General features: G+C 40.1%; 1 protein-coding gene across 2 annotated transcripts in view; it reads left to right on the forward strand.

Moving 5' to 3' along the window:
- The first annotated feature begins 2,118 nt into the window (after positions 1-2,118).
- The window catches only part of ZNF385B (zinc finger protein 385B), a 178,205-nt gene continuing 156,311 nt past the window's right edge, over positions 2,119-24,012 (forward strand). The window contains exon 1 of one of the 2 annotated variants that reach the window (XM_076342501.1): positions 2,119-2,174. The gene's annotated coding sequence lies outside the window, so the exon portion shown is untranslated. Of the gene's footprint in view, positions 2,175-7,442; positions 7,535-24,012 lie in introns of those variants that run through there. The other variant, XM_076342500.1, reaches the window with a different exon arrangement.

Genomic DNA, 24,012 nt, shown 5'->3' on the forward strand with positions numbered 1-24,012 from the left:
CCTACTGAACAGAAATGTATTTGTTCTGAAAAATGTTATAGTATTCACAGGGGTTCTTAAAATATTTTCATCTTAACAGCGAATATAGTGCATGGTCATTGTAGACCACCTTTCGATTTGAGATTGAATAACATCTCTATGGCAACTGCAACAGCTGCTTATATAGAAAAATAGTATTGCGTGAACATAATATTCTTAGTTCTATTACAATAGGACTTAACAGTTGGATATGAAGAGAAAATTGCTGATGTTTTTTCCAGTCCTGATACATATTTTGAGATTTCTGAAGATATCTTGGAGACTGTTGTTCCAGATTACAGAAAGTTTGTCTTGAAAAGGGCTAAAAGATAGACAAAAGATAATCAAATTTGAAAATGTTGGATATTGCTAATGTGTGATCATACATGGATGTTCATTTTCAAGATAATCAATTTGGTGTCTGATTGACTCCAAATCCTGCCAGCCCAGGTCTTTTTTTTTGTGAGCTGAGTTACGGAAGGGGTTGTGTACACTCATAATTCCTCTGGTCCAACCTTGCCAGTTTCAGTAGTGGATTCTTCCTACTGTGTCATCTGTTCTGCCACTATAGATTCAGACGAACTCAGAATTTCTGGGAAAAATGAAATGTGTCCTGTTTTCAGCTTCTCCTCCTCTCTGTAGGAGACATCAGCAAGTCTTTCAAAAACACTTAGTGATGCTTCAGAGTTCAGATTTCTTCTGAGCAAGAAGTTTGTGGTAGGTAAAGCACCAGAAGAAGGCCTATATTCATGTTTTCACAGGATGATTAATGCAAACTCTGAAAATGTCCTGTCCTGAATTATAAAAGAACTTATTGAACATAAAACTGTAAACAAGGTATGATGCAATTCTTAATGGTATTAAGTAGCACTGCTCTTCTCCAAAAGCTAAAATTAAAATATGGCAAGGAAGTTTTCTCCGATGTTAAATGTTCTTGTTTTCCTTTCTGCAGAGGAACAACAAATTAAGGACTGCAGGATTTCCCCCATTTGCATCATGTTCTACAGGAGGGATATTTGAATTATAAAAGCTGATACTATAAAAATGTTTATACTTAAGTTTGTATTGATTTTAATGTTTCTGTCACTTATGTTGTTATTTTTCTATTTATACTTACAAAAATTGTTTTCTAGTGTAATGATTATATTTAAGATACAGTTTTGTACAGTTTACAAAACAGAACATACTAGTAGTGCTTACTGTTTTGCACCACTCACAGGTTTGGGAATCTCACTAACGGTTTGTTTAAATTTAGGAAACAAAGAGAAACCCCTGACAACCAGAAACTGAAGCGGGGCAAGTGATTCAGCTGGTGTTTTGGTTTTTTTTGTTTTTTTTTTTTTTGAAAGCTGTTGCTTCTGCGACACGGCTGTGGTACTTCTGGCACGAGAAGTCCCAGAGGAATCGGAAAATAATGAGGTAACGGTGATCGGCCATCTCTGGGTTTGCCCAGGGAAAATAAACACGCTGTGCTCCAGGAGGATACTTCCAGCAGCAGCTGGTTTCGTTCCCCCTCGCTGAGAGACGCCCGGGGCCCCGCTGCGCGGCGGGACCGGGGGGGCGGTCGTGCCGCCCCCTCGCCCCAGGCTGGCTCCTCAGCGGCGGGACGGGCGCTGCGGCAGCACCCCGCCGACGGAGCCGGCGATCCGGGGGCAGCGCTCACAACTTCGGGCGGTTCAGCCCTCAGCGGAGCCACCCAGACGCTGCGTCCGAACTCCCGGGCGGCGGCGGGGACCGAGCCGGGGCCGCCCGCGGTGAGCCCGGCCCTCTGTCCGCGGCGCTGTCACAGGTCGCCCCTCACCGCAGGCGCGGGGGCAGCCCTTACCCTCAGCGGGGGAAGACACGCGGCCACAGGTGCCAACGGCCTCCCCGCTGCCGGCGCGAGCGCGCAGGCTCCGCCCCCACGGGCGACCCCCCCGGCCCGCACGCCCCACCGGAGCCCGCTGAGGCGGGGCGGCGGCGGGGCCGGGGAGGGCCGCCGGGGCCGGGCGGACGCATGCGCCGGGACGGCGGTAGCGGGCGAGCCGCCGGGGTCCGGCAGAGTTGGAAGGCGGACGCCTCGGTCCGGCTGGAGCGGGGCTGCCGCGCGCGCCCGCCCGCCCGCCGGCGCCGCCCTGCCTCCCTCCCTCCCTCCCTCCCTCTCGCCGGCAGCTGAGGTAAGGGGCGGGCGGTGTCCCGGGGCTCGGCAGGTGCCGGCGGGGACCTTGTTCAATGTCACGGCGCGGCGGAGGGCGAGGAGGAGTTGAGGCGAGCGCTCTGCGCGCCGGGGATGCCCGGCCCGGCCGCGGGAGAGCCGGAGTCCTCGGTCGAGCCCGCCCGCTCCGCGCCGCCGGGCAAACTTTGCGGGCGCGGAGTGGGGCCGCGGGTAGCGGGTTTCCCCGGGGTTTCCGCCTGCCCTGGCGGAGGGGGTTTATCGGCGTCTCTCGCAGCTGTGCGTTTGTTTCCAGAAAAGATAAGACGCGCCTCTAAATAGGTCAGGGTCTTCAGCAGTGTATGAGATTTGCGTAACAATTTTTCTTACCTCGGAAAGGTACGGGGCTTCTTTCCCGGGCTTCCAGGCTAGACGGAGCTCTGTTTTCCTTCCATACTGAGTGACTTTTTAAAAAACAGTTGCATGAGCATAGCTCAGATTTCTTGTTTTATAAATCAGGACGACTTTGGGAAAGGTAAATTTCTTCAGCAAAGGAGGAATTAACCTACATGAAGGAGTCATCCTTGATGAGCTAATTACCCGTTAAGTGTAAGTGCTTGGCTTCACAAGCTTCTTCATCACGAGCCCGTGCATGGTGGTGGCATGCTTAAAATATTAAACTTTAAGCCCTGGTGACGCTATGTTTTAAAGCGTGTAAAGGAGCAGTAGGTGCAAGGTTGTGTTTTCTGTGGGTACAGACACGAAATTCCTTGTTTTGGAGGAATTGTTAGAATATTCATACATGCTTGAATGCTCATGTTTGTTTTCTGTTGACTTTTGACTCCTAAACAAACTAGGGAACTCTCTTCATGGGTTTTAAATCTTCTGGGCACTAGGTTTTATTGTTAAGCTCAAATGGAAAAGTCTGTAAATGGAAAAGTTGGCAAAGTTAGAAAAGTGTGGCACTGTCACCACTCAAAAGCTTAAGTAAATCTTCAAAGTGAACATCTAACTGCAGCTAACTACTACTTACAGGAGGAGGGAGATGATAGTTTTGTTTCCCATCCTCTTTGTTGCTACTTCAGTGATGTCTTTTACAAACTATAAAAATGAGGTGCAAAACAAGTCCTCTATTACTGTCAAGAACCTGTAAGTTTTCTTATCTGAATGAAATATAATATGAAATGGTAGTGTAAAAACCTTAAGTTGATGAGGACGCCTCTGTGTGGTTGCAACAGATGTAAATAAAGCACTGCTACTGCAGGTCCAGAATGAGAGGTAATGGTAGGGCACTGGTGAGATGCCCAGGCTGGTGAATGCAGGGAGGACCCGCTCTGTGCAGCTTCTGCCTCTCACGGCAGCATCGTGCTCACCAGTGGATGCAGCTGCCCCCTGCCCTGTTGCTTCAGTTCTGAAAAGGAGAAAAAGCTGTCTCTTTGCACAGTTTAGAGCTGATGCTAGATGGGTTTGAATGGGTTATGCTGCTTCTCCTTTTCCAAATAAGTAATCTTACTACTCCTTCCAACTCCCCAGGTCAGTAGACTGCTTAGAGCGTGGGACGAGGGATGTGGTTTTTTTTCTTTCTTCTTTTTGGTTGCTAAGGAATTCCTTCATGGCCTCAAGCTTTTTTCTGCTGTTCGGTCTCCTCAGATACGGGTTTTCTACACTTCACACCTTTTCCAGTGAGCAGGGATTGATATGATTGTGTGAACCCTGAAGGCGGAACAGAAACTGGGAGTTGTGAAATTGGTCACGTTACTAACTTCTTTTTCTGTTGTTTGATTAAATAATCCATAAGGTAGTGAGAAATTAGAAAGGAAGCGATCTTCTTACATGGTATCTTCACTAAGTTACCAAGTTCTTGTGTTTTTCCCTGATGAATAATATAATGGATGCTTGGTTAAACTCAAAAGTATTAACAAAAACTAGCTGGTATCAAGAGATTTTGCCATCTTGCCTCTTTCCGCACTAGTGGGAGCTGTCCATCGCCCCTGTGCTCTGTCTGCACTGTGCACTCTCTCACCAGGGATGAACTTACTCACTTCAGCATGAATCTCTCTTAACCAACTGTTCTCAACTGTCTGCATCTCTTTTTTCCTCTTTTGGACTTCTTCAGCCAAGTTTTATTTGAGAGGATGTCTTCGTACTTGAGTACAGTTGCTCAGGGATAAGGCTATATAAAAGCAGGAAAAAGCCTTGTGGAAGATAATCTTTTGGGGGAGCGTAGGCTTCTTAGTTAATTAGCTCTGCAAGTCCTTGGATTTCAAACAGCAATGAGGATTGCTGCATAAAACATAACAGATGCTTAACCGTTGTTGCAGTCTTTGCTCTTCAGGTGATCACAAGGGACTGTGGTTTGAGAATATTTGTTCTAAGAGTTTGAGGAATTTATGAAATGAGGCATTAGTGTTATTTTAAAAATGAACATATGGTACAGCTGTGGTAGTCTCAAATCCTGAAACATTCGTCAGGCTGTGTTGGGATGTAACAGAGTACGGAACTGGAGTGCCAGGTTCTCTCTAGTGTACTGAAATACGCTGCAAAGCTTAGGTTGTCTGTAGTTAATGGGAAGAAAAGATGACTTTGCAGTCTGAATAGCTTGCTTTCTGAAATTCTGCTATCACTTTGTTATATGCTTTAAAACCGTTGAAATTCCTTGAATGTCAACTTGTAGCAGATAAATATTTTAGTCCTGTAACTTTTGCATTTCATTCAGAAAATTGTAGTACTTAATGTATGTCACCCGTCAAGATACAAGCATGAGTATCTTATCAGATGTGATCCTGTATTACCTCTGATGCTGTGAAGGTAGAAGCAGATGTTAAATGCCATAATATCCCAGTTAACAAAAGGGAAATTTACCCAAATCTATAGACTGCGCTTGCATCTTTTATCCTCATCTGATGAATGCACAGAGAGTTGAAGGAATTACAGGAACTTCACTCTCCTGTGTGACCGTAATATCCCTCTAGCTGCATAGGTTGGTAGACTTTCACCAGATGCTCTGCTTGGCTAACTTTACAGATGCAGTTCAAATGTTGGTTGAAGGGCTATTTTCTATTGTTATTTTGCCCACAAGTGCAAAATGTACGGGTTCTTTTCAAAAGTAAAATTTCTCTTTTTACTGCAGCTTCACAGAGCATGCATAATCATACCATAGAAAGTCTGTTTTTCCTTATTTAACAAATGACAATGTTTTTAAAACAAAACATCTAAAACATTTTGAAAATTTGTGTCCTAAGGATTTTTAAAAATGTTTTTCATAAAATTAATCTGTTTTCTGGTTTTACGTAACCCACAGAGCAAACTGGGGAATTACGACAAAAATTGCATCTGCACAGTGCAGTCATTTGATGTCATTCTACATTGTTGGAGAAAGTGCTGCAAAACAGTAATTAGTATTTTAATACAGTTACATTCAGCGGAAGCATATATTATTAAGTAAGCATTGCTTAATTTATGGCATCAATAGTATGTTGGTAAAAATAACAAAATACTTGGTAATTTGTTTTGGTATAAAGTGGCTTTTAATAACAGGAGGTCAGGGTCTTACTCTGTTTGCCAAAATGAAAGCTTTTTTTTTCTTATGCCCTGCAATACATCACATTTCATGAAGTTGAGCTAATATTTCCAAGAGCGGTGAATCATGCCTATTAACTTTCTCAATTTTATTGTGTTTCCTTTCTAGATGAGTGTTCTCATCAGATTGTCTGCAATAATTCTTTTGAATCTCTCAAATGTAAACTGTAGAATCTTAACACGTGTGTTGTACATTCTGCATGCAGCTGTGATTTTTCTTATGTATGAGCTAAAGCCGACATTGCTTTCTATAAACATATTAATTGACACGTTAAAAATTCATTAGAGAACCTGAGCTGCCAAGGCTTGTAAAAATAGAAGCCTTGTAAACCAATCTAACTATATCAGTGCAGTTCCAGTCCTTCTCTTATCAATATTGGTACCTTACCAATTTGCTGCTGTTGAACTGCCAGACAGATCTTGTAATGACAGGTGGTGCTAATACATATCTAGGCATGTTAGAACTGTGCTGTTTACATTATTGATGATTATTTGGATATGAGCAAGTTTGGCTGTTATGAAAATATTGCTAATACTTCATTCCTCAGTGAAATTATCCAATAACACTTTTTTTATTGACAACAACTTTTTTAGGTGTTAAACGTTTATAATAAGGAATTGAAGGGCGGGTTTAGCTAAACATGAGTACAGGCAGAAGCTGTAGACACCCAAAGTCCTTTTCACCTCACGTTATATACCTAAATTCTTTTCAATTACATAGCCTTCTCTGTTTAAGTGTTTCATAGGTTTTAAAATGTTGTGAGCTTGTGTTGAACACAGAGACTGCATAAATAGGTTTCAGTTTACAGATAGCTGAAATGCACTTTCTTCTATGGCAGAATGCAGGATCTGCCTAATTATGCATCGTGGTTCACAACTTTCTAGACCTTTTCCTGGTGATTTTGCTGCGTGACAGGATGATGGGTTGTGGCATTGGTAAAATGCTGTGATTCTGGAATATACTGAACAACATTTCATTACTCTTGGCTTTCTGTTGGCAAACTGGTGCAGACATGTCAGTGCTGAAAGTATGGAGGACTTGGGGCACACCTGCAACTAAGTCATTGTCCTGGTTTTGGCTGGGATAGAGTTAATTTTCTTCCTAGTAGCTAGTATAGTGCTGTGTTTTGGGTTTAGCATGAGAATAATGTGATAACGCACCGATGTTTTAGTTGTCGCTAAGCAGTGTTTATACTAAGTCAAGGACTTTTCAGCTTCTCATAGTCTGCAAGTGAGGAGGTGCACAAGAAGCTGGGAGGGGGCACAGCCAGGACAGCTGACCCAAACTGGCCAAAGGGATATTCCATACCATATGATGTCATGCTCAGTATATAAACTGGGGGGAGTTGGCCAGGGGGTGGTGATCGCTGCTTGGGGACTGGCTGGGCGTCGGTTGGCGGGTGGTGAGCGGTTACATCACTTGTTTTTCCTGGGTTTTCCTTTTCGTTACAATTTATTATTATTATTATTACATTTCAAATATTAAACTGTTCTTATCTCAACCCACGGGTTTTCTCACTTTTGTTCTTTCATTCTCTCCCCCATCCCACTGGGGGCAGGGAGGGTGAGTGAGCAGCTGTGTGGTGCTTGGTTGATGACTGGGGTTAAACCACAACAGTCATTCATTCTGCGTGCGAAGTAGGGTAATCTTGTCTCCTACAGCTCACCGAATCATACTGAGAGATGTCTCACAAAGTCTCCTCTTGCAAACAAAGCTCAAAGCCAGTCCACTCTGTGATAATATGATGACCTTCACCCCATTACTTGCATCTGTGTGGCAGGGAAGGCAATCCTTATAGGACTAAGGTAAGTCTTGTGTATAAAGGAAGACTATGTAACTGCTTACTACAGGCACTGAAGAACAACTCTGTACCTGACTGAAATGATAGGGTTAAGGTTAGGAGAGCAAAGTAAAATTAACTGAGGTGAAGCTTGAATTATATTGTGACATTAAAACATACTTTTTTTTTTTTTAATGTGCCATGGTATTTTTATGTTTTGTGAGGCTTTTGGTGCAGCATGGCAGCCAAAATGCTGCCATTCTACAACCAGTGTCTTCTCATACCGAGTGGTTTATAATCGATCTACTTAATGGTGGCGGTGTAGTGCTGATTCCCAGCAGAGGACGCCACCTACTGAATTTTTCACACTACTCAGTATTACTAAACTTGTAAGATCTAATGAGTTTATAGCATAAGTGGTTATGGCTGTAGGCCACGTTGTTCTCTCTGTATATACTTGTGTAGGTACCAGAAAGTTAAACGTATGGTAGGAGATTTTGTTTAACAGCTCATGCTCTTGAGTTTTAATTTGACACTTCTCACTACATCCCATTTAAATACAGTAGACTATCAGGTCTCCTTAGTCCTATTACAATTTGATTCAATTTCAAAGATTAATTAGTTTAAGGACCAGTGATGTGACAGGCAGCATTAGTACAGTATGCTTCAAAATGAGAGGAGAGGGGGGAAAAAAGTATAATGTGATTTTTATGTAGCTTGGTTTACACTTTACAGTGTTTATTTGTCTCTATCATAATTTTGAGCTTTAAAAATGAGCTTGTTTTCCTAAGCCTGGGAAAAAAAAATTTGAGCGTAGAGACTCATTATCAAGACGTATCCCAGAGAAGATGAGTTTGGGTAAGATATTAAGTAAACATTCTCAAAGTTCTTACTCTGCCCTGTGCACCTTTCCAAAGAAGGTATAGGAACTTCCTAAGGGAATTTTATAGTGGAAATGCTAATACAAGCTAGCAGAGGAGTAACTAGTCTCTATCTCTGCATGACTGCATATGACAAAAAAAAAAATATTGCATAATCTTTCTTCCTTTGGCCACCTGCTAATAATTGGATGGTGAATTTTTGACTTGGAATTGCAAATCCATGTAACTGCCTAGATGCACTTCATCTTTCTTTTAAAATGAGAATATTTAATACATGTTACTAATTAAGAAAACCCCTTATAAATCAGCGTCAAAGCTTTATGGAAAAAGATTCTGCCTTTGTCCATTTCTGCAGTCTGTTATCTGCAATGTAGGTGCAGTCTAGGCCAGAAAGCTGCATATTTGGTAGATTGTGGGGCCTGTGCATGGTCAATACCATGTTTGATGCTGAACTTGGTCCTTTGTTAATCAGAAAAACAAGAATACCTGTATTATAGACATCAAACAGCATTAAGACAACTTAAAAGTTGCAAAGTTATCTATTTGAAAATTAGGAAATGCCAGAAAGTGTTGTCTATACAACCTTAACTGAGCCAGTTGTGTATAATCACGAGTCATTTTTGTTTTTTTCTGTGGGTCTCTCACCAGGCTTTGTGCACAGGATAGGTAATGTTTGCTTACTGACAAATGACTCTTCCTGGATCTCTTGGTGCATGGCTTGTCACTTGAACATTATCTTGAAAATGTGGGCTTTTCACTGGTGCTCAGCCTACAGTAGCTGTGTGCTTCACAAACAGTAAAAAAAAAATAAAATTAATCTTTGCAACACTTCCATGACATAAATGAATGGCCTTCTCCTGACATAGGGGGGGAGCTTCAGCACAGAGAGAGGTCTTCATCAATATTAGATGCTCAATTTGAGAGTCGTGGGGACTGGTACGTCAACACTTGGAATGATGTAGTGTGTGTTCACAGCAGAGCTTCTGTTGCCTTGAATTGCAGCATGAGCATTCAGCACTTCTCTAAACTAGAGCTCACAGTTATCAAGTTAGGCTCCCAGAAAAGGCACGCACAATTAGTGACTGTGGAAGGATTGATTTAAGCAACTTGCCTAGCATTACTAGCAGCTCTGTGGTAGAGCCCAGGCTACAGATAGATTCTGCACTGCAGCATTCAAGTGCCTTAACCTTGAGAGAATCTTTTTGTCTTGCAGTCTCCCGCTTTTCTTCCAACTTCTATAGCAAATTAGGTGTTTTTTTTCAGGAGGTAGCTGTTCTTATGACTTACGTTGATTGTCTTGATTCATCTCCAGTCTGTGAGGAGAGGCAAAACATGATCTTGTAATTTAAAGAGCCTATTAGCTTTTTTTTTAAAAAAGCAAGCTATACAATCCGTAAATTCTGTCCTAAGGAATCATGGTAAATCTTGAATTGTTCGTTAATGCTTTTCAAATGTTTAGATCCAGAGCCTGGCTTCTGGAGCTTATGGAATGATTGAAGAAATTAACTTCGTACTACTATGTGGAGCAGCATTAGAGGCTTGATGTGCTTTGTCCGTGTTTCACTGGTATTTGCTCAAATATTGTCAGATCCCAGTCTGGAGAACTTCAGCACATTCTTTTAGACAGGTGACATCAGAAGCAGCAGAACCTTATTATAGACAGTTTTGGGCAGCCAAAATGGAGTTATGACGCTCCTAGTCCCATAGGCAATATGAAAAATATGAAGTACTGTAACATATGGGTAGGGATGTTTGGTGCTATTGCCTTATTCTATATAGTATTAAACTGCTCAAAATTAATATATGTTGTCTGCAAATGTATAAAATAAGTTTTGAATATGGAAATCACTCTTCTCTTAGAAGTATCTGAGACTGCTGTAGTTTTACTGATCTAGGTTTGAATAAGACTAAATCCACTGTACTCGGGACCCCTTCTCTACTGCAGGCAGGTGATAGATGCTCTGGAGCAAGTGATATTCCTGAAAGGCTAGACAAGAGCTGCCTACACTGGTATTTTATTTCTCTTTCAAACAGGTTTGAGAAAACATTTCCAGTCAAATTCTGCTGTCTTTCCTCAGCATGTGGGTTAGTCTCACCGACTCAAGAATGCTACAAAAATAGCTTCAGAAACTAGATAATGGAGCTTTACAAACTTCAGCAAGCATCAGAGAAAGTTGCATTGATGATCAGTAGTAACAAATGTTGACAGAACTAATGTCAAAATTTGATTATATTGTCAACTTCATAATTTGGTTATATTGTCAACTATGTTGCAATGCCATATGTTAACTCTGTAAATTTGATGGGTCTCAATTGTCCCCTTCATAATTAAAATTTATCATGTAACTCAAATAGGACAGGGAGGAGAAAGCGAGAGGTAGACAAAACAGGAATGCTGTGCTGTAATGCTTGTTTTTAATTCTTTCAGTGAATTTGCATTAGCCAATATTTCTGCATATACCTTGGTGGCGGTTTGTTGTTGCAGTTTAAAAGAGCGGGAAAAAACACTGCCCTTGAAGGAACCCCGTGGATCTCTTGTGTGTTATTTGTAGCTCTCAGAAGCTTTTCACCTTGCCTCCTTAACTGTAAATTAGAATATTGATCAAGTTTCTGTATAGTAGTTTTGTAAGAAAGGATTTGAATGTCCTTCTCCATCTGTAAAGTGGACAGCTAGATCTTGAGCAAGGATAGGAAAACTTCCTTCTTGTTCAGAGGAAAAGATTTATATTAATCTGATTTGGTGAATGTTTAAAAAAAAAAAAAAAGACATGCTGATGTTGAACTCCAGATGACATGACACAGAAGGGCTGTGAGGAGCCTGTGGCCGAGAGGAGTCTGTGGGGTTTGTAATCTCTACATGCAGCACTGCGGCTGCTTCCTGCCTCATGTGGTGTACGCACTTGATCAGAGGGTTATTTGACCATGTGGTTGTGATAACTATGGGAACTGTCATGGGGAGTTAGGAGTCAACAGCATGCTTCATGCTGAGCGTGGGGGTCTTGGCAGATTTGCTTTGTACACTACTACTGTATAAATGTGTAGTATTACCATGATGCTTGGTATGGAGTGGGTCTTGTTTTTACAGAGCTGGAGATCACATTTTGTGTGACACTGCATCAAAGTTCTGAATGTTTCTGATTATGTATTTTTGACTATATATATACACACTTTTGAATCTGTTCCTGCCATTTATTGTTATGTTGCTACTGTCATGCTGCTTCTTCCTTCTTGTGAGAACCTTCAAATTCCTTTCATGTCAATGACTTGTTGCAAAAACCAAATATATTTTAAAATTACTTATAAGGTTGAAGTAGCTGGCGTTGGGCCACGGAAGTATTTTATGTTGTTTAAAAGGATCATTTCAGCTTGCATTTCTGAATGGGCTGGTTTTCAAAAATGGGCGTTAGTGGGTTTTTTAAGCACTGTCAGAGTCTCTGTAGAATGCTTGTTACTAGGATTTGTATTTCATGTTTTTCCAAAAAGCCATAGGCAGAACTTAATTCACTTATCAGAGTACTGCCAAATGCTTCTTAGAGTTAGTAGGATAGTGTGAAGATGAAAAACTTCCTCAAGATTGCTTGGGATCTTTCAGGTTTGAAGGTTGTGGGAGTGAGCTGTGGCTTCGTGGGCTGACTGCAGGCAGCCCTGCCTGGCCCCTGCAGCTTGTTCCTGCCACTCCTGGTCATCCTCCATACCTGCCTCTTTGTTGTCCCCTCAGGCAGCTTAATGCCTTGGTCTTTGGCCTTTCCTTCAGTAGTTGTATTTCTTGGCTTTTCTAATTTCTTAACCCCTGTGTTGGCTTGGTAAACTTAGTATTTGACCTAGTTGTGTATCTGATCCATGTCCCCCTTCCTGATTGCAGCCTACCTCTACAAATTGCAAGAGTGGCCAGCAACTCGCTGGGATACTTGGTATACCCAAGTAAAATGTTAATCTTCAGATGGATGCTGCCCCATTGTTAATAAAAATGTTTTTGAGCCCCTTTTCCAATCAGTCAAGCCTGAAATAAAAGTATTTTTAAAAAATTTCACATACCTTTTTTTTTTCCTTCAGTAGAATAAAAGAATGATGCTCTTTATTTTTAAAGCTTAGTTGTCAAGCCTGTGTATATATTCAGAGTGGAAAAACATTTGTTCTTCCTTGTTTTAAGGTATTTGGGAAACCAAAGTTACAAAAATGGAGTATGACTGCCATATAAGCACTTGACTATTCCTTGCAGTTACACATTATTGAGACTGATGAATATGTATATTTTTAAATGTATATAGTTAATGATTGAGATTAATTTTCTTGCGTTTGATGAATTGCTTTAGTAGCTACAGTTATTAGGTCACTAAAAAGAAGGTGAAGAAGGAATAAAACATATATCCATATCTCTATAAAAATCCTTTAGAGAAAAAGCTCTTTGAGTTAGAGGATCATCCTCGTGCTGTATTTTAATATGGCCTTGGTATAATGGGTTTCTCACCCACTAACGGATGCTGCAAGTGTCACAGTAATATTATGCATATTTAAAAGCCCTCTTGGGTTGCGAGATATATATTTCAGTTACCATGTCTGCATCAGATTTACCTCTAACCCTTCAAGGAAGATCTTTTACCACATAATTGCATTGACTAAGAAATCTGGTATCAGGAAACAGATTGTTTTTTCTCAAGTGAGCCATACCTTATTGGCAAAGGAATCCTGTAATAGCCTGAAGTGCTCACACTTAAGTTTAACTACTAGATTTAGGTGCATTTGATTAATGCTTTGCCTTAGTGCATGGAGAGATTTCTTGGGTTGTGAATTTCTGTTTTCAGAAGCATAGGAGTTTGCTCTAACTGGAAAAAAATTTACTAAATTCAAAGGCTGTATACAAGACTGCACTGCAACACGTGTGCAAGGCAGACTTAAGTCTGTTATTAAAAAAGAAAAAAAGGCTGACTTGGGGTTTCTTGGGGCTTCCACAGTAGGAAATTAAATATCGATGTCTTTCAGATAGCAATTCCCACCTCTTAGAAGAAAATACCTATCCGCTTGAAATGTCTTTTAGTATTTGACAATATTTTATACAAAATGGCCAATTTTAGAGCTCTCTGATATGCAACAATGGAAAATTATATGCTTAGCTGACCCTTTAATTAGCTCTCATTCTGTCTCACATGATTTATAGCTCCATGACTCCTATGTAAAAATGATATATGACTTAAAGAAGTGGAAAGCTGGAATGGGTTCACAGCTCTAGTTGTTTAATGGTTTCCCCTAGCTAGGTGACTGGTGTGCTGGAGGAGGAGAAAGCAGTTGTAAGCATCTTCTCATTTATTATGGCAAGGACGTAAAAGTCTGTGTTGCTGTGACTTATGGTTGTTTGTTTCCTTGTCACGTATACAATTCATTGGAGCAAGGAGGGAATGTGGCTCTTCCATGAAGCATAAAAATAGCAGGTAAGAATAGAAATGCAGATGTAATCTTTCTTGTTCAAACCTAGTTTAATGCAGCTGTGTCACATATTTGGAATCTAGCTCTAACTTTTTATTGATACTAGAGAAACAGTATCCCAGCGTGATTTAATTCCAATAACGGGGGGGAAAACCCTTAGCCGGCCAACTGTTTTTGTTAGCTAAGGGGTTTTGGGGAGGATTTTTTCAAATGGCTACTTGGACTACTTAAGTAACTCTTTTGAAGAAAGAGGTAATTGTTTGCTGTGTTACTCTTACACTTGAAGTTTCTCTAGTTACGTTTCTGTTAGTTTCAGAATACTTGGCTTTACAACATCTTTGATATGGTGGTTCTGATATTCTTACCTACAATACTGTAAACTCAAAGTCATTAATTCTGGATTCTTAATAGTTTAAGTGGTCTAAGTATGTTTTCTGGAGTTGGGAGGGGAAAAAAATCAGGGATATCACAGAAATGAACTGACTTCAGGATTCTTTTGACCTCCAGAAATCATTTGGTTTCTATTTGGGGCAGCTGCTTTCAGTAATCGCTGGGGGGAGCCATCTGAAATATGGGAGTGGAATGAGAGGTCCTTTTTATTTTGCTGTGCAGCTGCATAGTTTAAGTTCAAGAATTATCACCTTCTGCCAAGAGTGCAGTAACATTACAGGTATACCTGTTTCTAGCATCTACACACACATACTTAATGCTGAACCTGTTGTGATCTATAGGCGTTTCCTACATATTCCAGGAAGTGTCCATTCCTTATTTAGTCTGTAGTCCTATATCTATGGAGCCACAAAGGCTAGAGCCTTTGCTGGCTCGCATCTGAGTGTTGTGGTCTGTTCTAAGACATCTGTAGGTCCATCCTTTTTCTCCCCCCCCCCCCCCCCGTGAAGTTTGGACTTACTGCTGTTAATCTTCAGACCTGTGTGGTACCTTTGCAGTTTATACGATACCGTATACATGAACTACTGAGTTTGTAAGTGAAGACTGTTGCCTACTCCCATGATGGGAGATACGGTTTCTGACATGTATTTTGGGGTTCACAGAGGGTAAAGTTTTGCTATTTCCAGGTGTTTATTCATTAATCAAGTATTTAAGGATTTGTAGAATTTACAAGTTCTTCCTTCAAATTTCTGATCACTTTCTCATATTCATAAATATTTGTTCAGTGTTTGTGGACTTTAGAATCTCTTTTGGAACCAGCAGTCTTTGGGGCAGCTGGTCCATGAATTTTTACGTATCTGGGAAAAAAAACCCCAACACTCCCCCTCTTCCAAGTGTCCTCCAAGCACTGACAGTGGGTCTGATTGTGCAAGTGGGCTCTGCGGGTAATTGTTGTATTTGTATCTTTGGCTTCTGGGCATTGGACTCTCATCATTCTTTTAAACGTCAGTAGAATGACTGTGACTTGCCATTTTACAATTGCAGTTTTTGCTTATTTCATGGTTGCAGTTAAGATAACAGAAATACAGTATGCAAGGAACTATGCAACCTTCTGAGGTTGTGGCAGAGCTTGAGAAATTAGTGAAAAGCAAAGATTACTGCTCTTGGAAAGGTAGATCAGTCCTCTTAAACTCTGTATTTGGTGAGGTGTTAGCTTGTCATTCCATAAGTGAATTATAGAAGCTTGTTTGCAAGCTTTTGTTATAGATTGTTATAACTTCTGAGAAATCTCAAACAAGCTGTAATTTCTGCTAGACCTTTCAAGGAGGCTGTTTTGTAATATGTAATAGGGATCTGCTCAAAGTGCAAGGAACATCAAAAAAGCCATTTCCAGAGTGGAGTAAGGAGTGTATGTGCCATTCACTAAATAATCCTGGAAGTGCTCGCTGCCAGAATGGCAAATTTCATAGTGCAATCCCCCTCATGCCCTATGTGCTGCTATATAAGATGATCTGCCTCACTCCTCCCAAATCTGGATGGAGGCTTTTTAAAGGTTTATGTGTCAGGCTTGTGTCTCAGTTGTAAAACAGAATTTTGGCAATGGTGGTGGTTCCTGATTATCTGTGTGTGTGTGTTAGCTTGCTCATCGCTACGAGGTAGGCTGAGGTCACTTACTGAGAGTGGCTCTGCATGTGAATGAGGAGACCATAAGAAAATGGACTTTCTAGTTTAGGTCATCAACTAGGAAAGAGTTTTAGTTAATATGAAATATAAGCACCTGTGCTGAGGTATTGTAAGTAAACATGTTTAGATTTGCATAAGGTAATAGCTACAGATGCTATTAAGATCATCCAGCATCTTAATTTTTCTTTGGGAATGTTTTATCCAATTCTGAGTAGGCTTATCCTGGCTTAACTTGGGATATGATCAGTTATATTTTGCAAGGTGATATGTTTTGTAGGGAGTTGTAATTTTAGTTACGCATTTCATTTTTCTAGGTAAGAAATATATATGTTGGTGAATATGTGAATATAATAGGGTAACACTGATATTGTACAAAGGTGTTTGCATACTTGCTGTCACCATGAGGTTATTACTGAACTATTCAATTGTTCTTGTTCCCGACTCAGCATTTTTTGAGGTACAGATACATCGATGTACCTGGCTCCAATCATGCAAATATATTTGCATCTGTGGGTCCCTCCTTTTCTACGGAGATTGTCGCATGCTCACTGATCCACCTGTGCAGAAGCATTTGTGAGATCAGAGCCTAAGTGTATTACTGTTAAATGTAATTAGATGTTAGACTTGCACTGTAGTGCAATTTCTTCCAAGTGTCACCCAAAATTAACTGAAGAATGGGAATGACTGAGGACCCTTTAACTGCTGAATCCTTGGAAAACCATTCTGAAGAGGCGAGTTTTTAAATTGAGAACTGGGGACTGTGGGCCATTACCATGTGTAACTCTTTGCTGAACAAGGAGTTCTAAAAAGTTCCACCTTGCTTAGCCTACTTTTAAAGAATAAATATTTTTTCCTGTGAAATAATTTGATCAAAAAGTGGTATCTAAGTATTAGTATATTGATTATTTGCTGCTGATTTTGTATATCTGAGTGGTGGTGTTTGCTGATAAATCTTTTGTCTTTGTCTATATAAGAAGGCAGGGTCAGTATGATCAAATCAAGTATTTCCCAACTTGAATGAAATATTCCGTTAAAACGGCAAACAGTGGATGCCATACTGGCACTGTTCAGGCTTGCTGTGTTTTAGGAACCTTGGGATTAGTGTTTATCTGTCCCATAAAGGACACATCATTTAGATTAGAAGTAATCTGATTGTATTGAAGTACAAATTATAGCACAAAGGCCATTCAAGTGGGTTAAGTGACCAGGGTTGGTAAACACCATATGACTGCTGATTGGTCAATGAAAGAGTATTAACTGAAAGATAATGATGGATTTTAATCCAAATCTCTAAAGCACAACAGCTGTAGTTCCCAAATGAGTTGACTCTCCGACAGTTTTAGGACACCGATTTGTTTGTTCCCACCTATTTCTCTTACACAAGTATTAATTTGAAATATAATTCATTATTCCTATATAGAGTATAGCTATTCCATACAGCTTTGCTTAGATTTCTATTCTACTTTCAGTAAATGAGTTTGGTATGATTTTTATGCACATTGGAGAAATTGCAGTGTTTTTATTTCGGTGTTCTGCAGTATGCTAGGATAAATTGTTAGTGCGATTTGGTGTAGGAAAATCAGCTGATATTCTTCCTTGTTCACGTCTTTATCAACAGAGCATGAAGTCTAGTTAACTATTTAAAAAAAAAAAAGGGGGGGGGGCCAAACTGAATAACTGGTATTCCATATGAACTTGTTTCCAGAATGCTTACTGATGTTAATGCTGAAGAATGGCAAGTAAATGCTTATTACTGATAATAAATTATGTGAATTTGTGTAGTATGCTTTATTTCAGAGGGTCTATATGTATTTTAAAAATGGGACTTGCATCACATAATAATGAATTTATGATACTCAGAGGGAGAAGTGGCAGCTGTTTAGGACTACAATGTAACATTGTTTAGGATGGGAAATGAAAAGTTTAGGCAGGCTGTATTTATTAATGACCTCAGTGTTGGGGCTATACTACTTTTTTTGATTGTTGCAATAAGAACTCTGCAAAGTTTCAGGTTCTGTCTTAAATTTTCCCAAAAAAATTTGTGCTTACCCTGAAATATGCATGCTCATTAAAGGAATCAGATGAATGACTGCAAAAGGAAAGTAATTTAACTTTGTGGTTCCCTGGTCCATCTGTCTATTTTGTTTGGGAAGGTCAATAAGAGAACAGATGAAGTGGTCCTAAATTAGTTTACAGTCCAAGCAGTCAGACACAGGAAAAAGAGTTATGGTCCTTTAAAATGATACTGTTTTATTGTTTGTCTTTGTATCTAGAAAATCTGCATGATTAAACCATTCCTCTATCGTTATTCAGGTAATCTAGATAAGATAGGCCCTCATGGCAGGAGCAGGCATTAGATCAGCCTGTGTACTGTACCTACAGATTGTTTTGAGAGCAAAAATGGAGTCATAAGTACCTAAGTCGTGTTTTGTCCTTTTGATGTAGACACACCTAATGCTATAGCAAGTGTAAGTCGTATGGATATTGTCCTTTGGATTTGCAGTATAATTCAAAATGCAGTTAGGAAAACTTTACCTGGTACAGAAGTTATTGGTGAACACCTTTGCAGAACTGGGAGGACATTGTTCAGTGCATGTTGAAAGGAGACCTTGAACGCAGTTATGTTAGAGCAGTCTGAAATGCCTTTAGAAAATGATGACAAAAAGCTTGTGACCTACCTCTGCTTTGTTTTGGAGCCTGTGAAGTGTCTTATTTTAATTTGTTTTCTTATAAATGTAATAGATACTGCTTAGTTCTTGAAATGCAAGAATTTTCTCACTGAGAAGCTGGATAAAACAGACTTCCAATAAATGGTAACTATACTGCAGGTGCTATCTTGAGAGTTAAAACTATTTGAGTATTGGCTTGTGCATTTGGGTAACAGGATGTCTGTTTTACTGCTACTTCATGGAAAGGGTAAATCAAGAGAATCTGACAAGGTGCCCATATATGTTTTATATATATGTGGGTGTGTATAAGCTTGGCACAGCAGTAGCAATGGAATATAATGGTGTCATGTGTCATACTTGTTCAAGGACTTGTGCAAGAACTTTGGTCTGCCCAAAGTTAGGATAGGATAGGAGATAGGATAGAGTAACCTGTTAAATTTTGTTTCTTGTGTTGACAGACTTAAACGTGTCTTACGGCTTTCAACATTTGAAATGTGGTAAATGCATAGGTGATTACCTGTGTGACTTTTTTGGTCTTGAAGTTTATGAGGCTGGGCAAACCCAAAGGTGAACATGAGATTGCTCCCCTTCTTTGTACGCTCCAGTCACCTTTGGGAATTTTTGCCGTGTGAGGAATGTAAGGCTGGGCCACAAGTATGCAATGAGAAACTCAATAAAATGAAAATGGTGACTGTCCCATGACTTTCTCCTGAGAATTTGTCATGATCCAATGTGAACCTTGAGTTATCTTTAGAGGTCAAGAGCTCCAGGTTGATCAATACCAGGATATTGTTGTGCTGTGGCTGAAGGTTCTGCTATAGCATCTGTAGTTGCACTGAGTTACAGAGTTAGCCCTTAAGATGCTTCTTTCTCCCTAGTGCCTATTTTTTGTTTTGTTATGGGGGTTTTGCTTATTTTTTAGAAGAGATTTTTCAGATATCAAAGGGGGAGAGTGGGGATTAGGATACAGCCCCATTTCCTGAAAAATATTTGTTGATCATCTCTAGCACAGCTACAGCTGCCACCTGAGCCATGCCCCAGATCAAAACACGAGCAGGATTGAGGAGACTTTCGCAGTAGCAGCCTAGTTCACGAAGGGTCTCTGAATTAAAGACCTTGTTGGTTAAAAGTGTTTGGAAACCAAAGCTGCTACCTCACTTAACTTCTCAGTGTCAATTTTGATTCTTGCTCTAAATTTGGGGAAAAGTCTTTAAATGTTAAACATAAACAAACAAAAAACCCTTTGAAAGTTGCTTCTGTAAAATTTGGAGTTTTTAAATTTTCAATTTTTCCATTTGCGATGCTCGTTTGACAGTGCTGAAACAGTTGCTCATGGTGCTATTTAATGACTATGCAATTTCTGAAAATAGCCTTTTGACTAAATTAATTATTTTTCTAGAGAAAGCTTTGGCTACAGAACAGGATTTTCCAAGGGGAAGTAGAAAATGTAATTGGAAAATTTGCAGCTGTATATATTTGGAAATTTCTTTCGGAAACTAAGTCCTTAATATCCATTCCTTTGCAAGGAATCCTATCTTGTAGGATCTTTGAACTATAGTTGCTTTCACGTCTGGTTTCTTGTGGCAGACGACAGTCTGCTGCTGCTGACAGTTGAACTGGGCTTTCTTTGTTCATTTCTTAGCTAAGGATTGATAAATATTTAAAAACAATAAAGTAGCATTTAATTGACAGTTTGGGTTACTGATTGAATTGGCCATTTAGCATAAGCTGAATGAATTACAATAGCTGAGAACTCTCACTGATACTTGCCAGTTATTTAATTGCTATACCTAATGAAACATGATTAAACAAATTAAAAAATTGATTTGTATATTGTTTATAAGTATTCTGTTAAACGAACTAGTGATGCCTAACCTTCCAGCTTTTTAGGGATAAGGAAGTATTAATGTTGCAATTGCAAAACTGATGAGTCCCCATCTGGAGTTCAGGGAACTGGTTTGATTACTGCTCGTGATAAGTTCAGACTGAGATGGGTGCAGAGAAGCGTTCTGGTTGGGGAAAAAGAGATCCTGTTTTTTTTATGGGGAGACTTCCTTAGTCTTGGAAAATAAAGGCTAAGGGAAGGGGGAGGTGGTGGGAACATGGGGGAAGAGGAAACACCTGCCTTCTGATGAATTTATGGACTGCACACACCAGGGAGAGAGAAACATTAAACCAGTCAGCATTGGCCCAGAACAAGTGGCTGGAAATCACCCTGGAAAACCTTGTATGGACAAATACAGGTCTGAATGTTGGAGCTTTGTCCTAGCTGAGGTACATGAGGACTGAACTTGAAGGTCTTTTTTTTTTTTTTTTTTTTTTGGTATTGTGTTTCTTACAGTGGTAAAGCATAGCAGCAGTACAGGACTTGATCAAGTGCATGGCTGAGAGAACATCAACACACCTGCCTAGCTGCCAGAAATATTGTAAGCTCTGAACATTCAAAAATCTTGTCAAGTCCTAGAAGAAAATTGAAATTGGTTTCTCTTTTATTCCCTTCTAGTTTTTGAGCCTTTAGGGTTCATATTTTCAGCCATCTCTGTAAGGATTAGAGGGATATTTAAAAAGCTAGAGTTCCTAGGGATTTTTGTGACTGCATGAGCCAGGCTTAAGAAAAATGCCTGATACTGCAAGATATAATTCTGAGAGCTAGCAGCCCTGAACTGATGAGTGGAGCGTCATAAGCAAGGGAGACATCAGATTGATAAACTAGTTTTTCTTAAATGAACCTTTCCAAATGTTTGATGTTTCAAAATGTCATGTTTGTGATGTCAGCGCAGGAGGCGTATTCAATCCACTGGATCTTTTAAGGCAAGTGTGTTTAAAACTGTCTTTTAGCAGAAATTGTGTTTAGTTATCAGCTATTCAGCTAAGTATAACTTCAGCACAGGTCAACTAGGTAAGCTAGTGTGAGAGAGCAAGGTCTTCATTAATCAGGGGATCTGTTAGAGGAATTGTTTATCACAAGGATGTTTTGCATTATGAAGTCAACTGGGATATTGCAAAAAGAATATTTTTTTATTTCTTAATTAATAAAATGCTTAGGAAGTTGAAAAACCACCAAATATCTCCAAGGAATTTGACAGCTTGGACAAGGGAGAGAGATCTACTGAAATAAGGTATAAAAGTTAGCTTTACTGCAACCTTAAAGTTGCAAAAGGCTTTGAAAAGTGAATGACCGGAGAGAAATATCTTATGAGAGTAAAATGGGCTTCTGAAGGGTAACTTCAGCTGTAAATGCTAAAGTAAAAGCTGCTTGTTGTGCACCTCAGCATTTTCAAGTGCAAAAACTATATATTCTGCTCACACTTGCATCTTTCTGGGGATTGTATTTATTCAGAGGAGATTAATGGCCAATTTTCAGTGTGACTGCCTTCATCAGAAGTTTATTCCTTCACAGAATGACATTTTTACTTTTATGGGAGCAGTATGCATGAATTTCTGTGAAGACTTCAGATTCATAGTTGTAAAATGAAAGGTGGAGAAATGTTTATATCCCTAAGGAGATGCCAGAATTGTATTCTGTGCAGGATGGCAGTATAAGACTGTGACTTGTGTAATTTTATTTGTCAGATCTTTTTGTGTTAAATAACTTTATTGTGGTATTGAGTTTTAATTACATTTATGATTACATGGACATTTAATAAAGCCATGTGTTCTGCAGATAGCTGCAGTAGGATGCATAGATTGGTATTTGCGGTCTCTGCAGTAGAGGAAGCAGTCTGGGATGATTTAAAGCAACTGACGGTTGTACTAACACTCATTTAAAGGAAAGTAAGGAAACTTTTTGTTAGGGAGCATGGAGGAACTCTGCCTTGTGCCCCTCATTGCCTCTGGTTGCTTGTGTAGGGCGAGAGGAATGACAAACCCTTCTCTTTGCATGTACTTTTCCAGACTTCTTTCTTTAGATGGCCTCTACTTTTTCTTAAGAGCTAAGGTGTCATTTGGAGGTGACTGGTGTATTCTGTTCTGCCCTGCCTCTGTCCCACATGGTATGAACGCTGGAGGAGGTGATGCACTCGTGCTGGCTGGAGGCATCTTCCTTCAGCATCCACTGCTGGGCTTCCAGGAGGATCTCTGCTGATGCAGCCATATTAGCGTGGGCTGTAGCACCAGGGGCTCTTACAGAGTTGGGTCCCTGCAGAGACCTTTGCAACCCCTCTCTCTCATTACTGTGCAGTACAAACCTTTAGGAGCTCTCTCCTTTGTGTCCTGTTTTTCTGATGTTAATGATTTAAAGGCAATTTGGCTGTGTTTTGAAATTCCACTTCCTGAGGGGTGAGCTTAAGCAATACTTTTTTTTCACCTGTGCAGACAGTGATGTAACCTTTGCACTTGTGCAAGGGTTAATTCCTTGCCTCAGTGAAAGGTTTTCATGTACCTGGTGATTTAGAAATGTTTGGAAAAAAGCACCAGTAGATGTGTTTTTCTATTTTCTGTGCTTGCTTTAGATCTTTATCAATGTACAAAAAGAGATTTAATTAGAAGATTTAAGAATGTGTAGAATTATTTTATGAAGTTTGAGTGCTTAATGACCCCAGATTGGGGAAATTGCTGTATTCTCTGTTAACCATCTATAAATGGATATGACAGATGAAGCGAGTAAGAGGACGTTTACGTGGTTTGTGAGGCAGGCAGATGTCGTCACACTAGTTCTGCTTTTTAATTGACTTTTCTTTTCTCTATGTGTATATAGTATGACAGCACACGAGCAGGAGGATGAGAAAAATCTACGGAGATACGGGGGTAGGAAAAGAGCTGGGGCTGGGCAAGAAATCATAAGATGGAGAACAGCTGTCAAAATGATAGCAGTAGAGAGAAAGGAGGCAGAAAAAACATTCTTTCAGCAAGAAAGAAAATTTCTAAAATTTCTTCAGGCCAAAGAAATCTGTAAGTTCTGCAGAATTTCATCTTGCTTCTTGGCCTCAGGTTCCCTGTGGTTCCCTCTGAGCTTGTAGGCTGTGTGTACCTTTTGCCACTGACCACGGTGAGGATCCTTTGCTGCTCTCAGCGTGTTTAGAGATGGGCCCAGCAGCACATTGTAACGTGTTCTTGATTTACTGCATGCCTGTTACAGTGCAACTTACCCTTCTTTTATTGGGCATTTAGAGAGCTATAGCCTCCTAACCTGTCTGACCTAAAATAAACTTAAACTAACCTAGTAGGTCTCAAAAGTCTTATAAACTTGACAGCAGATGGCACATGCTTTTTGTTTAGCCCTGCATATACTGTCTTGGTGGGTGGTAACTGCCTTAGGACAAAATCAGCATCCCACCAGTCACCATCTGGGATGGCAGATGATATCTGGGACTGTCATGCATGAATAAGCATTCTGATGTTTGTAAATGTCCGAAGGAAGACACTGCTTGTTAGCGCGGCAGTTGGTATGCAGTCAACACTGTGAGAAGCTCACTTTATGCAGTAATCAGCAAAAACTGAATTGTGTGCCTCGGGTCCCT

This window comes from Aptenodytes patagonicus, chromosome 6, assembly GCF_965638725.1.
Source record: "Aptenodytes patagonicus chromosome 6, bAptPat1.pri.cur, whole genome shotgun sequence".
NCBI lineage: Eukaryota > Metazoa > Chordata > Aves > Sphenisciformes > Spheniscidae > Aptenodytes > Aptenodytes patagonicus.